General features: G+C 47.3%; 1 long non-coding RNA gene across 1 annotated transcript in view; it reads right to left on the bottom strand.

Moving 5' to 3' along the window:
- LOC146799040 (uncharacterized) overlaps nt 1-11730 on the bottom strand; it is a 52128-nt gene extending 40398 nt beyond the window's left edge. Inside the window, exon 1 of the long non-coding RNA XR_014968835.1 lies at nt 11648-11730. This is a non-coding gene — a long non-coding RNA (uncharacterized LOC146799040). The remainder of the gene's footprint in view (nt 1-11647) is intronic.
- Between the last annotated feature and the right edge of the window lie 384 nt (nt 11731-12114).

The raw sequence follows: 12114 nt of genomic DNA, 5'->3' as shown, positions 1-12114 counted from the left end.
CTTCCCCTGCCAGAGTTTCGTCCAGCAGCAGGAGGGCAGACTTGTGTCTGCAGCATCCATTTTGTGGTGCACCGGGGTCTGTTAAGCTGGTACCAGTGTAGTTATGTTTCTCCCTCTAGTAGGGTGGAATCATACCTCCCACGCCAGTTACTGGCAGGGAGGTATGATTCCAAAGTGTTTGGCACCAAACACAACATGTTTCTGTGCAGCCATTCCAAAGTTAGCATTTACCGCGAGGTTATAATGCATTTAATAGTATATGATCTGGCTGCATCACATACAACCCTGGGGATTAGATTCCGAAGGCTGCAGAGGGGATCTGCTCATGCATGGGCACCCTCTCACATGAAAACAAAGCACCCTGCCTTCAGGATTGTTAAGACTTATAGGTTTATATGTGTGTGATCAAAATTTATATAGGTAACCTATACCACAGTAAGGGGTGAATGCACCACCTTACTGAGGCTGCAGTAGCAGACCTGTGGTGTCATTTTGGAAGGCTGCTCAGAGGTGGCATAATATATGCTGCAGACCCTGGTAGACCTCTGGGGTACCTATGCCCTTGGTACATAGTGTACCGTATACTTGGGACTCATAAGGGTACCCCAGTATCCAATCTGGAGTGTACCTAAAGTACATGGAATCAATTTAGAGGGAAATCAGATAGTCTGACTGGGATCCTGCCAATCAGGACCACAGCATAAGTCAAAAAACAGTGAAACATCAGCAAAAAGTGGGGGTAACTATAAGAAGCAGATCCTACTCTCCTACAGGTAGAGTTGGTGACGAGGGAGGGAGGGGGAAGAGAGAGAGAGGGGTGAGAGAGAGAAATAATGAGGGGAGACAATGTACCAGATTTTTAACAAACACAGTCTAACAATAAGGAGTGGAGAGGCCAAAGCACAATGAAGGGGTAAACAGTATTACCGGCAGGTCAGTAGGGAGAGCACGGAACACTAGGATATCTAATAATCAGGCACGAGAGAACGCGGCACACTTGGGAGGTAACAGCAGTATAGCAAACAGGCAGAGGAAAGAGCGAGGCATAATGAGGATATGCGGTTTGAGGCAGCAGGAGCAGAACCGTGAGAAGGTGGCTGCTCTTAGAGCTCAGAATAACTCCTAGAGGGGAGAAGAGACCTGGAGAAGAACAGGGATGGACGCACCACAGCCCTAGCAAGATGACAAGAAAAGTGTCCCAGGTCTTACAGGGCCCTCTCTGGACCCGAGGCAGAGGTCGCTCCGCGTAGCCTCAGTGGTGAATCGAAATCGGCAGCAACGGCCTACGCGTCCGTGCTGGCCTGTGTCTGTGGGCAAGGATGTGCAGATACAAAGCAGCAACCCAATATAAAACAGGCAAGAGAAAAATCTAAAAAACTCATGTGGAATGGGCAAGCGAAAATCTAATGTAAAAAGTTGAAAATACCCATGTTTAAAAAATAAAGTTGGAGGAATTTTGAAGATCAATCATCTGCTGCATGTGGATTCTGAACCGTCATGCTCAAACACATAAGGTGCAACAGTTAATGTACAACGTGTAGGAGAAAATCTAAGAATAAGGTGAAAATCTCCCGCATTTTAAAGAAATGCAGAGAGGAATACCAACAAACACGAAATTATTTTCCATGGAAAACAAAGCAACAAGAAGTGTGGTTATGTGAATTTTGAAGAGACTTCACCTGCTCCACATGGCTTATGCTTGCCACACTCAAACCTCACAAAGCAGAATCCCTCAATGTTTAACAGGAGGATGGAAAGCCTGATGTACAAAGCTAAAAATAATATACAGGTTTAGGCCGCATGTTTTAGTACTCATATTTACATACACGTTTGAACATCAAAGTAGCATCCTTCAATGTAACACTGTGGTACTGGACTAAGGCCAACTCTAAGGCTGGGGAACTGATAGCCTCCAGCACATCAAGTGGCAAATGTGGGCTCTGGAGCGGGATCGGAAGTCTCAGTGGGCTTAATATCAAGGGGACATCTCAGACTAAATTGATATTTTGGAAGACACTGCAAAAGATCTTCAGTGATTCTTACTGAACTGTGATTGAGTCAGCAGTAGAGCCTTCCCTACCCAGAGCGGACAGTGACCAATGCGTTGCTTCTGGTTTGAGAGTGGCGATCTGTGAAAGATGGGGGGGGGGGGGGGTGAATCAGTGGCCTCTGTCGAAGTCCCAGCCCCACATCAACCTTCTGGAGTAGAGGGCCATCAATCAATCAAGGATGGTAAAGCGCAACTACTCACCCGAAGGGTCTCAAGGCGCTCGGAGGGGCAGGGGGCACGTGCAGGTCCCGGATGTTCACTGAGTCGAAGAGACAGGTCTTGAGGTCCTGCGTGAATTTGGAGAGTGTTGGCGTCTGTTGGAGGTGAGGTGGGAGGATGTTTCATACCCTGGCCACATGGAAGGAGAAGGAACTGCCTCCTGTTCTAGTCTTCTTGATGAGCGGCACCATAGCAAGGGAGAGCTGGGCTGACCGGAGGGATCTTTGGGGTGCGTAAAACAAGATAGGTAGGTCTGGTGTTTTGGAGGGCTTTGTGGGCGAAGCTTTAAGGGGATTCTATACTCAATGGGGAGCCAATGTAGTGTCCGCAGGTGTTGGGTGATGTGGCGAAGTAGGTTGAGTAGTAGTCTAGTGCAGGCGTTCTGGACGTTTTGTTTGGGGTAAGATTCTTGTTGATCTCAGCGTAGAGTGCATTGCTGTAGGCCAGACAGCTGCTGAGGAGGGCGTGGATGACAGTTTTCCTGTGCTCAAAAGGAATCGAGTTGAAGGTCTTTCGTAGGGAACGGTGGGTGTGGAAACAGGAGGACAAGGCGTTTATTTGGCAGTTTTAAGTCCAGGATGATTCAGAGGTTCCGTGTGTGGTGGTGGGGGAGGGAGGGTTCCAGAAGGTGGGGGCCACAAGGAGTCATTACAGGCATCTGGGTGTGGGCTTATGAGGAGTACTTCACTTTTGTCCGCGTTGAGTTGTAGGCAGCTTTTCTTCATCCACCTGGCGACAGCTTCCATTACTTCTTGGAAGTTGTGTTTGGAGATATTGGGTTTATTGGATAGTGAGTCCGTGGGATCCGACGATGGGTGCGAGCGGGGCCATGTAGATCTTGAACAGGGTGGGGCTGATGGAGGATACTTGGATAACTCCGCAGATGGTCGGTGTGGGATACGAGAGGAAGGGTGGGAGTCTGACCTGCTTCATACTGACAGATGGGAATGAGAGGATCCAGTATAGGTACTTGTTCTGGATTTCTGCATCATGTAGTGTTTGGGCTAGGGAGTGATGAGATACAGTGTGGAAGGCTGCGGAGAGGTCCAAGAGGATGAGGGCCACAATCTCTTCTCTGTCGAGGAGGGAGAAGATGTCGTCTGTCACAGCGAGAAGGGCGGTTTCGGTGCTGTGATTTTACGTGAAGCCAAATTGGGACGAGTCGAGGATGCTGTTTTCTTCTAGGAAGGAGGCAAACTGGCTGTTGAAGACTTTTTCAATGACTTTTGCCGGGTAAGGGAGTAAGGAGATTGGTCTGAAGTTTTTGGAGGTTGGTGGGGTCCGCTGAGGGTTTTTTTAAAAAGGAGAGAGTTGATATTGGCGTGTTTCTAGTCACCGGGGAAGGAGGTCTCGAAGGAGCGGTTGATGATTCGTAGAAGCTCAGTGGGTCAATGATGTTGGCAGCTCTGTGGGAGATGTGGTGGGGGCAAGGGTCAGTGGGGCCCCAGAGTGGACTGACTTCATAGTCTTCAGGGTGTCATTGATGGAGAGGGCGGTCCAGCTGTCGATTGTAGGCCGCATGGTGTAGGGAATGGTGGGTGTAGGTTCCGCGTGTAGGTTGTCCTGGAGGTTGTTCTAATTTTGTGGTGGAAGAAGGCGTGGTTGGGTCGTCGTCCACGGTGGTGGGAGCAGAGCAGATGAGGGATGCGGGAGCTGTTCATCGGGGATGTGGTTTCCAATTCCTGCATTGGAGCTGGTGTGGACATTTGCGAGTGATGTTGGCTTTGTAGGTGAAGTGGACGCAATGATGGTCCATCCATGGGAGTTGAGTGGTGGGGCTGAAGGTGATGGAGTTTCCTGCTGTAAAAATGGGGTCGAGGGTGTGTCCTGATGAATGTGTGGGTTCTGGTACGATCTGTTTAAATCCGATGTTGATGAGGTTGTCCAGGAGGGAGGAGGAGTTGGGGTCTTGGAGGTTGTCAACGTGGAAGTTGAGGTGTCCCTGCAAGGTGTAGGTCGGTGGAGGCGAGGTCATGCGGGGTGATGTTGGTGATGGAGTCGGAGAAAGGTGTGCGGGTCCTTAGAGGAGGGTGCCTCGGAAGATGGCGGTCGGGTTGGGCTGTATCTTTAAGTGAAGGTGTTCCATCATGTCTGTGGGCCCGTCAGTGTAGGTGCTCAGTCGGAAGTTGGATTTGTGAGCAATGGCGATGCCTCCTCCGTGGCGGTCCTTCCGGGTGATGTTGGAGCCTTCAGGGATTGCGATCACGATGTCCGGTCCCAAGACGGCGCTCGTCCAGTTTTCTATGAGGAAGGCGAGGTCAGTGGAAGTGCTGTCAAGGAGGTCAACGATATGTTTGTGGAGGGAGTCCACGTTGAGGAAGATTCATTGCATGGTTTGGGGTGCAGTGGAGTTGTGGCGGGTGGGTTGAGGTGGGTCCTGGGTCTCAGTGAAGGCGAAGAAGTGCCGACAGTGGCAGCAGGTAAAAGGTCTGTGTGTGTCGATAAGTGAAGAATGATTGTAGTTGTCTTGGCTGGCATTGAGTGCGTAGAGGATCGGGGAGCTGTAGTGCTGGTGGGTCGAAGGACCAGGGTCCCTGGCACTGGTCGGGACGCAGACCGGCTTGCCTTTGGTGCACCCACTGCTGCCATTAAATATTGGGACGGTGGGACAGCTGAGAGGCGGGAGCGCCAACACGTGGGGGCAGCAGTGACGAAAAACGCAGGAAAAAAAAAAGAAGGGGGAATTGGGAAGAATAAATAAAGGAACAAGAAAAAGGCAAAAAAGAACATGAAAAGGAAAAGGAAAAGAAAAATTAAAAGACAAGAATAAGGAGGAAAGAATCAGGCACAGAAGCAGAGACGAGCGGGAGGAGGCACAGAAGCCTCGAGCACCAACCTTGCAGCGCTGGGGGCAGGCACTCAACGGGGGTGCTGCATGAGGGGAAAAGCAGTATTCTGACCAGGAGGCCAGAGGTCTTGGCGGATTGGCTCAGCAGACAGCGCCTAGTGGATCACGAGCGGCAATTACACCTGGAGGCAACGGCAGGTTCTCTTCCACGAATGGGCAGAAACTTGGCTTGATCTATTTGCCACCATCAAGAACGAGCAATGTCAGCACTTCTGCAGAACAATATTTCCAAGGCATCTCTCACTCAGATGTGCGTTCCGCCTTATGTAATGTAATGTAATGTAATGTAAAAAGAATTTATAAAGCGCGGCTAACACCAGACGGTTTCTTGGCGCTGGAAGCAAAGAGAAAAGAAAACAAACAGTCCAAGGGGTTAAGGAGAGTAGTTATAGGCTATGCGAAACAGGTGGGTTTTTAGGAGAGACCTGAAGTGGGTTAGGGGGGAGGCCAGTCTTAAACTTAGTGGAAGGGCATTCCAAAAGGAAGGGGCAAGAAATGAGAACCTTCGTCCTCCCTGTTTTTTACGTTTGAAGGTTGGGATCTGGAGTAGAGCCAGGTGGGCGGAACGAAGGTTGCGAGAAGGAACATATGGGTGCAAAAGTGAAGAGATGAACAAGGGTCCTGTACCAACAAAGGACTTTGGTGTTTGGGTTGGTGATGAATGAGCCGTGCTGCCTGGTTCTGGACCAGTTGAAGCTTCTTTGATTGGTATACTGGTATGCCAACATAGAGGGAGTTGGCATAGTCTATCCTGGAGATGACTAGCGCCAGTAATGCCAGGGTGAGGGCTTCGGTGGTCAGGAAGCGGGCAATCTTATGGATTTTTCTCAACTGGAAAAAGCTGGAAGACACCACCGCACCAATCTGGGATTTCATCGAGAGATCATTACTAATGATGATCCCAAGGCTCTTCACTGAGCTGACGGGATTAGGGGGGGTGCCCAACCTTGTGGGCCAAAAGGTGGAGTTCCAGGGGTTGATTGTACCCCCGACAAGCAGGAGTTCTGTCTTGTCAGGGTTAAGTTTCAAATGATTCGCCCCCATGCAGTCACTGATGTAACAAAGAGTAGTTTGAAAATTGTCGATAGACTGGGCCGTGGAGTTAATATCGAAGACCAGCTGGATGTCATCCGCATAATTAAACGCGGTGACACAGCTGCCTCGTAAAGAGCGAATAAGGGGGGTAAGGTATAAATTAAAAAGAAGGGGGGATAAGGAGGAGCCCTGCGGGACGCCACAGGTTACCTCAACCTCGTCAGCAGAGAACTGAGAGAGCCGAACCGCCTGATGGCGGTTGCTCAAGAAGGAGCGGACCCAGGCCAAGGCAGAGCCCTGGATGCCGGCCTCCTAGACGCGGCCGACCAGACTCCTGTTTGCCTTCCTGTCGATACCACTCCTGTCTCACACTCAAGAATATTAGGACCAACTTGGATAACTTGGACTCAGAGGACCCCAATTGGGCACGGAGGGTATGATAATCAGAATTCCTGGGTTTGAGTATCTGTCCACTGATGTGGCTGTGTCCACGGGAGAACCTGCTATTGCTTTAGAAGGGCTGGGTTCCCAGCCTAGGCATTTGAAAAATCCATGTTCGTGCATGGAGATTGAGCGGCGACAGCGGAACATGTTTGATCTTACTCCAGAGGTGGTTGATATCCTCTTGGCAGCCAGGCATCCCTTAAGTAAAATTAATAAAGCCAGTTGTTAGGACAAATGTGTCGCCTGGTGCAGTACTTGGCCACGAGAGTGCGGACTTTCTATACAGATTGTACCAAAAACCATCAGGTGAGTCATCAGCTCTTTGTGGAGTTCACTGGAGTGAACAAGCATCAGCATAGCCAATAGGTTGCACTTTTGGGACCTTATAAGTGTTCAGTTGTGCAGCACATTATCCGGGGTGCTGTGCCGCCAGGGATTGAAGAGCTATACAATTATTACACACTGGGTCATACAGTCTGATTCAGGAACTCATGCTTGCCTCAGGAAACAATTATGGACACATTGGAAGCCTTTTTAATGCACTGACAGAAAGGCAAGTGCATTGATGCAAGTCAACCACTCAATAGAATTCTGTGTGCGACTGAATCACAAGAGTATTGAAGAGTTAATGAAAGACTTTCCAATGAGGGAAACGTCACATCCCTCCTCCCCCAGGCCCCTATTTATCAGTCGCCCTTCTCAAGAGGTTTCCATTTAAAAGAATGCACGCACCATCCGTTTACCGACAGGCCACGCTCCCGCCCTGTGTCACAACCCCCTCGGTACGGGAGCACTAAACATGGCAACAACATCAAAATGCTCCCATTTGTCAGATACAGGACAAATAATAAATAAACAGGGGTGGCAATGGCTGGGAGTCGTAAACAATCCAAAGGAAAAGTGGGAAATAAACAACAATGAGAAAGATGGCTTAAAATACCGGACAATCTACAAACATTGCAAAGACCAAGAATTTTGGGAAGTAAGGAATCATATCAGCAGACCACATAACTAAAGGGCGGTCTATGTGATCCGTCCCACAGTGGCAGGACCAGTATTTGTAGTTTCACTGCACCCAGTACACACCAGGCTGTTCTAGGTGAGTGTTCCCTATAAAATCTGATTTCCTGGCCTACTTTTCCCCTCACAAACAGGGAAGATAATTAACACTTTGGCAGTATCCACATTCCCACCGAGTGCAGGTGGTGTGAGATTAAACTAAAATGTGTGCGAGCCACTGAGAGCTTTGAGCCAGAGCTCAAATAATCCGAGCTTCGTTGTGGCTTTTGGATGTCACACGCTGTAAACTAAAGCGCCACAAATTAAAGAAAAACACATTATTAAAATTAACCTTTAATGTAAAGTGTAAGAGGGCAAGACATGATAATCTGGTAGCTGAATGAGGAATGTAAAAATCGGAAAACTTATTATTTTTTCCTGGCTTCCCTGCTAGAACAATTAGTTAAAAGTGCTTGTGCCTGAAGCGTGCAAACTTAGATTGGTGTGCGTGCAAATCCTGCATTGACAATCCCTGGTGAGTTGCACTGCTGAAACAATGCCAATAGAGGTACCAAAGGGTGAGGCGGACTGGCATCAATGGTCCTGTGACCTCAGTGACAGTCACTGTTGCTCTAGGATGTGCTGCTTCGTAGGATTGACCGGAAGACTGCAGGTCAACTGCAGTACGGATTTTAGTGGACAGGCATTCAAGGTTCACCCACAAATGCCACTGCTAGGGTCCACCTGTTGGTGCTATGAGACAGCAGCGCTCCTAAGGTGTAGTGGGGCCTTCTAAGGTCTAGCATAGGAATGCGCTCCCTCTGGGGAGTGGACTGGTCATGAAGGCTGAACCATAATTCCTCAGTTCCAAAATCAACAACTCTGGCCATAGTGCTACATCCTCTCCCCACTGAACACCATACTGACCCACTGAGAGAAACTTGCAGTACTTTTAGCTACAACCCTATTGTGCCCCGCTATAAACAACTAGATGAGACCCTATTCAAATTACGCACTAGACAAAAGTAATATGCTGCCTGGAAAAAAAAAAAAAGCCTTCGAAAAAGTAAACACTTAAAATGAATGCAAATTTAAGTAACGCGAGTGAAACGTAAGCAGGAACAACGTGGTGAACATTTTTTTACATTATTCAGAAATCAATGAGTATTTTTGCCTCAAGAGTTAACATGACAGCAGTACGATTTAAAAAGACCACATCCCTGAACAGAGCAGCGGTACACATTTTATAAACTAAAGTGAGAAAAACAGCTGACACAGATCACATTAAACAATTTCCACTCCACATGCCAACTAAGTATTGCAGTACCTCCAGGAATGGTGCGCTTCCCCATACGGGGAAAACAATATTGTTCAAACTAACATACCAAAAAAAAAAAATAGCGCTTCACTGGCAAACTCTGTAAAAGTGGCACTAATGTGTTTGGGTGTGAATAATAACCAATCTGGCCAGTTTGCGACCACTCGATCTTGCTTTATTTAATTATGTTGAACCTTTTTTCCTATCCGTCGCTAGGCTGCACTTTGGAATTCAAAACTGTCATATAAAGACAACATTTCCAACAAGTGGGTGGTTTTCACAGTGGTCGAAGTGGGGAAAAAAAAGTAGGGGAACTGTGGGCGGAGAATCAGAGGGCGGGAATAACCTGTGGAATGGGTCAGTGGGTGGAGTCAGAGGTGTGGCCAGAAAGAGCCAAACATCCCAATTTTTCGTATTTGTTTGGCATTTCACTGGCCAATTACAACTTATTGCATTATTTAATTCAACCAATGGATACACTGGTTTATTAAAGATTTAATGAGCTATTGACATTAAAATATATTCAAAAAGTGGGATATGTTTCCAATCACAGAATGCCCTAAATATGCAACAAAGTGGAATCACAACCCAGTTGTGTCCGAGCCATGCAGTTTCTATCATCATCATCACTTCTCCCTTTTTCCATAAGAGCAATTCAAACATGAACGGCAATATATCCTAGTTTTTAAATATTTTCAACATAATTATGGCTTTGCCATATTTGCCACATAATACATCCTCTGCTGCATAATCTGATGATTTTAACTAATAAATTGTTTGTAGCTTAAACGGATCAAAAGTAACTAAACAATTTGACTTATGTCGCTGAAAAGTGGTTGGCCCTTTCAAAAGGTTGACTGGTCACCTTTCTCACTGCTGCATTTGTATGTTACACTGGAACTAATGAGACAAAATATGTGCAGAGACTGTTAGTACATATAAAAATAATAAAGTATCAGAAAATATACTGTATTACGCTGCAGCCTTAATTTAGTCAAGACTGCGGCATCATTTTATTCTCCATTGCTGCATAATGTTGTTGGCCCCAAAGCAGGCAGCCCATATTAAAAGTGCTTGTGCATGAAGCAGAGACCGTGAAGTTTGTGAACTTAGTTTGCTGTGCTTGCAAATCCTGCACTGCCGATCCATGGTGAGTGGCAGCTACTACTGCTGAAACAAGGCCTATGGAGATACCAATGGGTGAGGGGGACTGGCTTCAAGGGTCCTGTGACAGAGTCACTGTCACTCTGGGGTGCGCTGCTTTGTAGGCCTGCCCGCAAGACTGGAGGTGAACTTCAGCACGGATTGTGATGGACAGGCTTTCGAGGTTAACCCACACTTGCTATCGCTAGGGTCCACCTGCTGGTGCGAAGACAACAGGACTTGTACAGTCTGACGGGGGCTTCTGTGGTCTAGCATGGGAATGTGCTCCCTAAGTAGAGTGATCTGGTGGGCTGGTTGTGAAGGCTGAACCTGGTTCCCCAGTTCTAAATTTGATACCTCTAGCCATAGCGCCACATCCTCTCCCCCACTGAGCAACATACTGCCCCACTGAGAGAAACTCGCACTGCACTGACCCGCTATAAACACCTGGATGATACTCAATTCAAATTATGCACTAGACAAGAGTAATATGCTGCCTGAAAAAAGTAATAACATCTTACAAAAAGCAATTACTCATATGGAATGCAAGATTAAGTAAAGCATGATAAATGTAAGCAGGAACAACGTGGTCTTAACAGTGCGCAACGAGTAGAAATGCTTTATTTCTCCTCGATTTTGCTGTTTTTTAATGTGTGCTGCATTGTGCAGCTCACATAAAAACAGCATAAGACCATGAATGATTGTTTATGTACAGGAAGGTGTCCTTTCCTGCACATAATCAATAATGTAAAAATTGACGCGTTGCAACTTCTATATGTGCTGCACATAGCAGCCACATAGAAGTTATAAATCACCATTTAAGAATGTTTATGTGCAGGAAGGGGCACCTTCCTGAACATGAACAATCATTCCCTCCAGCACAGGCGCCCTTGCACTATGGTGCAAGAGTGACTGTTGGCGCTAGGCAGCTGAAATTAGCGACAAACGCAGGGGGAAACTCAGGACTGCACCATATTGTTGTAAATAGGGTGCAGCCCTGCGTTTCAAAAGTGGCGTAGCGCGGCGTTAGCCAAGAAGGCTAACGCCTCTGCTCTGTCACTTCTTTGTAAATAGGCCCCGTTGTTCAAAAAAAGATGAGAAAATGAAAGAAGCGTTTTACTGGCAAACTCTGTAAAGTAGCCCCAATATGTTTGGGTGTGGATACAACCAATCTGGCCACTTTGCGACCACTCTGGCTTGCTTTATTTAGTTATTTTTCGTATTTCTGACGTTTTTTTCTCTCTGCCCGAGGCTGCACTTTACAATAGTAAAATGTCAGAAAAAGACATTTACAGTAAAAGAGTTTCTTTCTTTTTTGGATCCATTTCATAGGGGAACAATTAAAGGAAAGATAGGGTAAGAGCTTGAAGTTACGGTTTTCAGCAACTGAGAAGGAGCGAGACAGACAGAAAGAGGGGGAAGAGGAAGAAAGAGAGAGAGATGGGGGCAGCTGCCAGCAGCAGAGCGGAAGCTGACACTGTACTCGTCTTCTCGTAAGAAGGAAAAGTCTTTTCTGCCCACCCGCCCGTCCCGAACAGCCACAAAGGGGCGAACCTTATCTATATATAGGCGTGAAAAGGAAGAGACAGACCTTTTTCTTCCTCGAACGGCCACCACGCACCAACATCCACAATCACTGGTAACGGTTAGGTAACCACAATAGGTAACGTTGCCACCGGAGCTTTGAATACATGACAAAGACGCATGCGCAGGGCAATGCTTCCGCGCATGCGCGTTGACTTGTGCGCTGGGGAGCAGATCCTGATAGCCTGATATACAGCCTGAATGTTTTGTTGATGCATGCGCGTGCGCGAAGAAATACGCATGCGCTCATGCTTAGGGGGAGCACATTGCCGAGGGGAGCAATCCATTATGGAACACCGGATTTAAATTGTAATGTTGTATGCATACACATTTGGAGGGGCTTCGGTTTCCTTCAGAGGTTGATTCCACAGGGCAAAATATTTTTATCAGATTTGAAGCAAAACACATTTACACCTTTTCACTTGAATAATCCCTTTCTACGGAAATGTTCTGTTTCAGATTTTCCAAGTGTGT

This window comes from Triturus cristatus, chromosome 9, assembly GCF_964204655.1.
Source record: "Triturus cristatus chromosome 9, aTriCri1.1, whole genome shotgun sequence".
NCBI classification, from domain to species: Eukaryota; Metazoa; Chordata; class Amphibia; order Caudata; family Salamandridae; genus Triturus; species Triturus cristatus.
The sequence above is the reverse complement of the archived record's forward strand: the minus strand, read 5'-3'. Positions and strand labels throughout refer to the sequence as shown.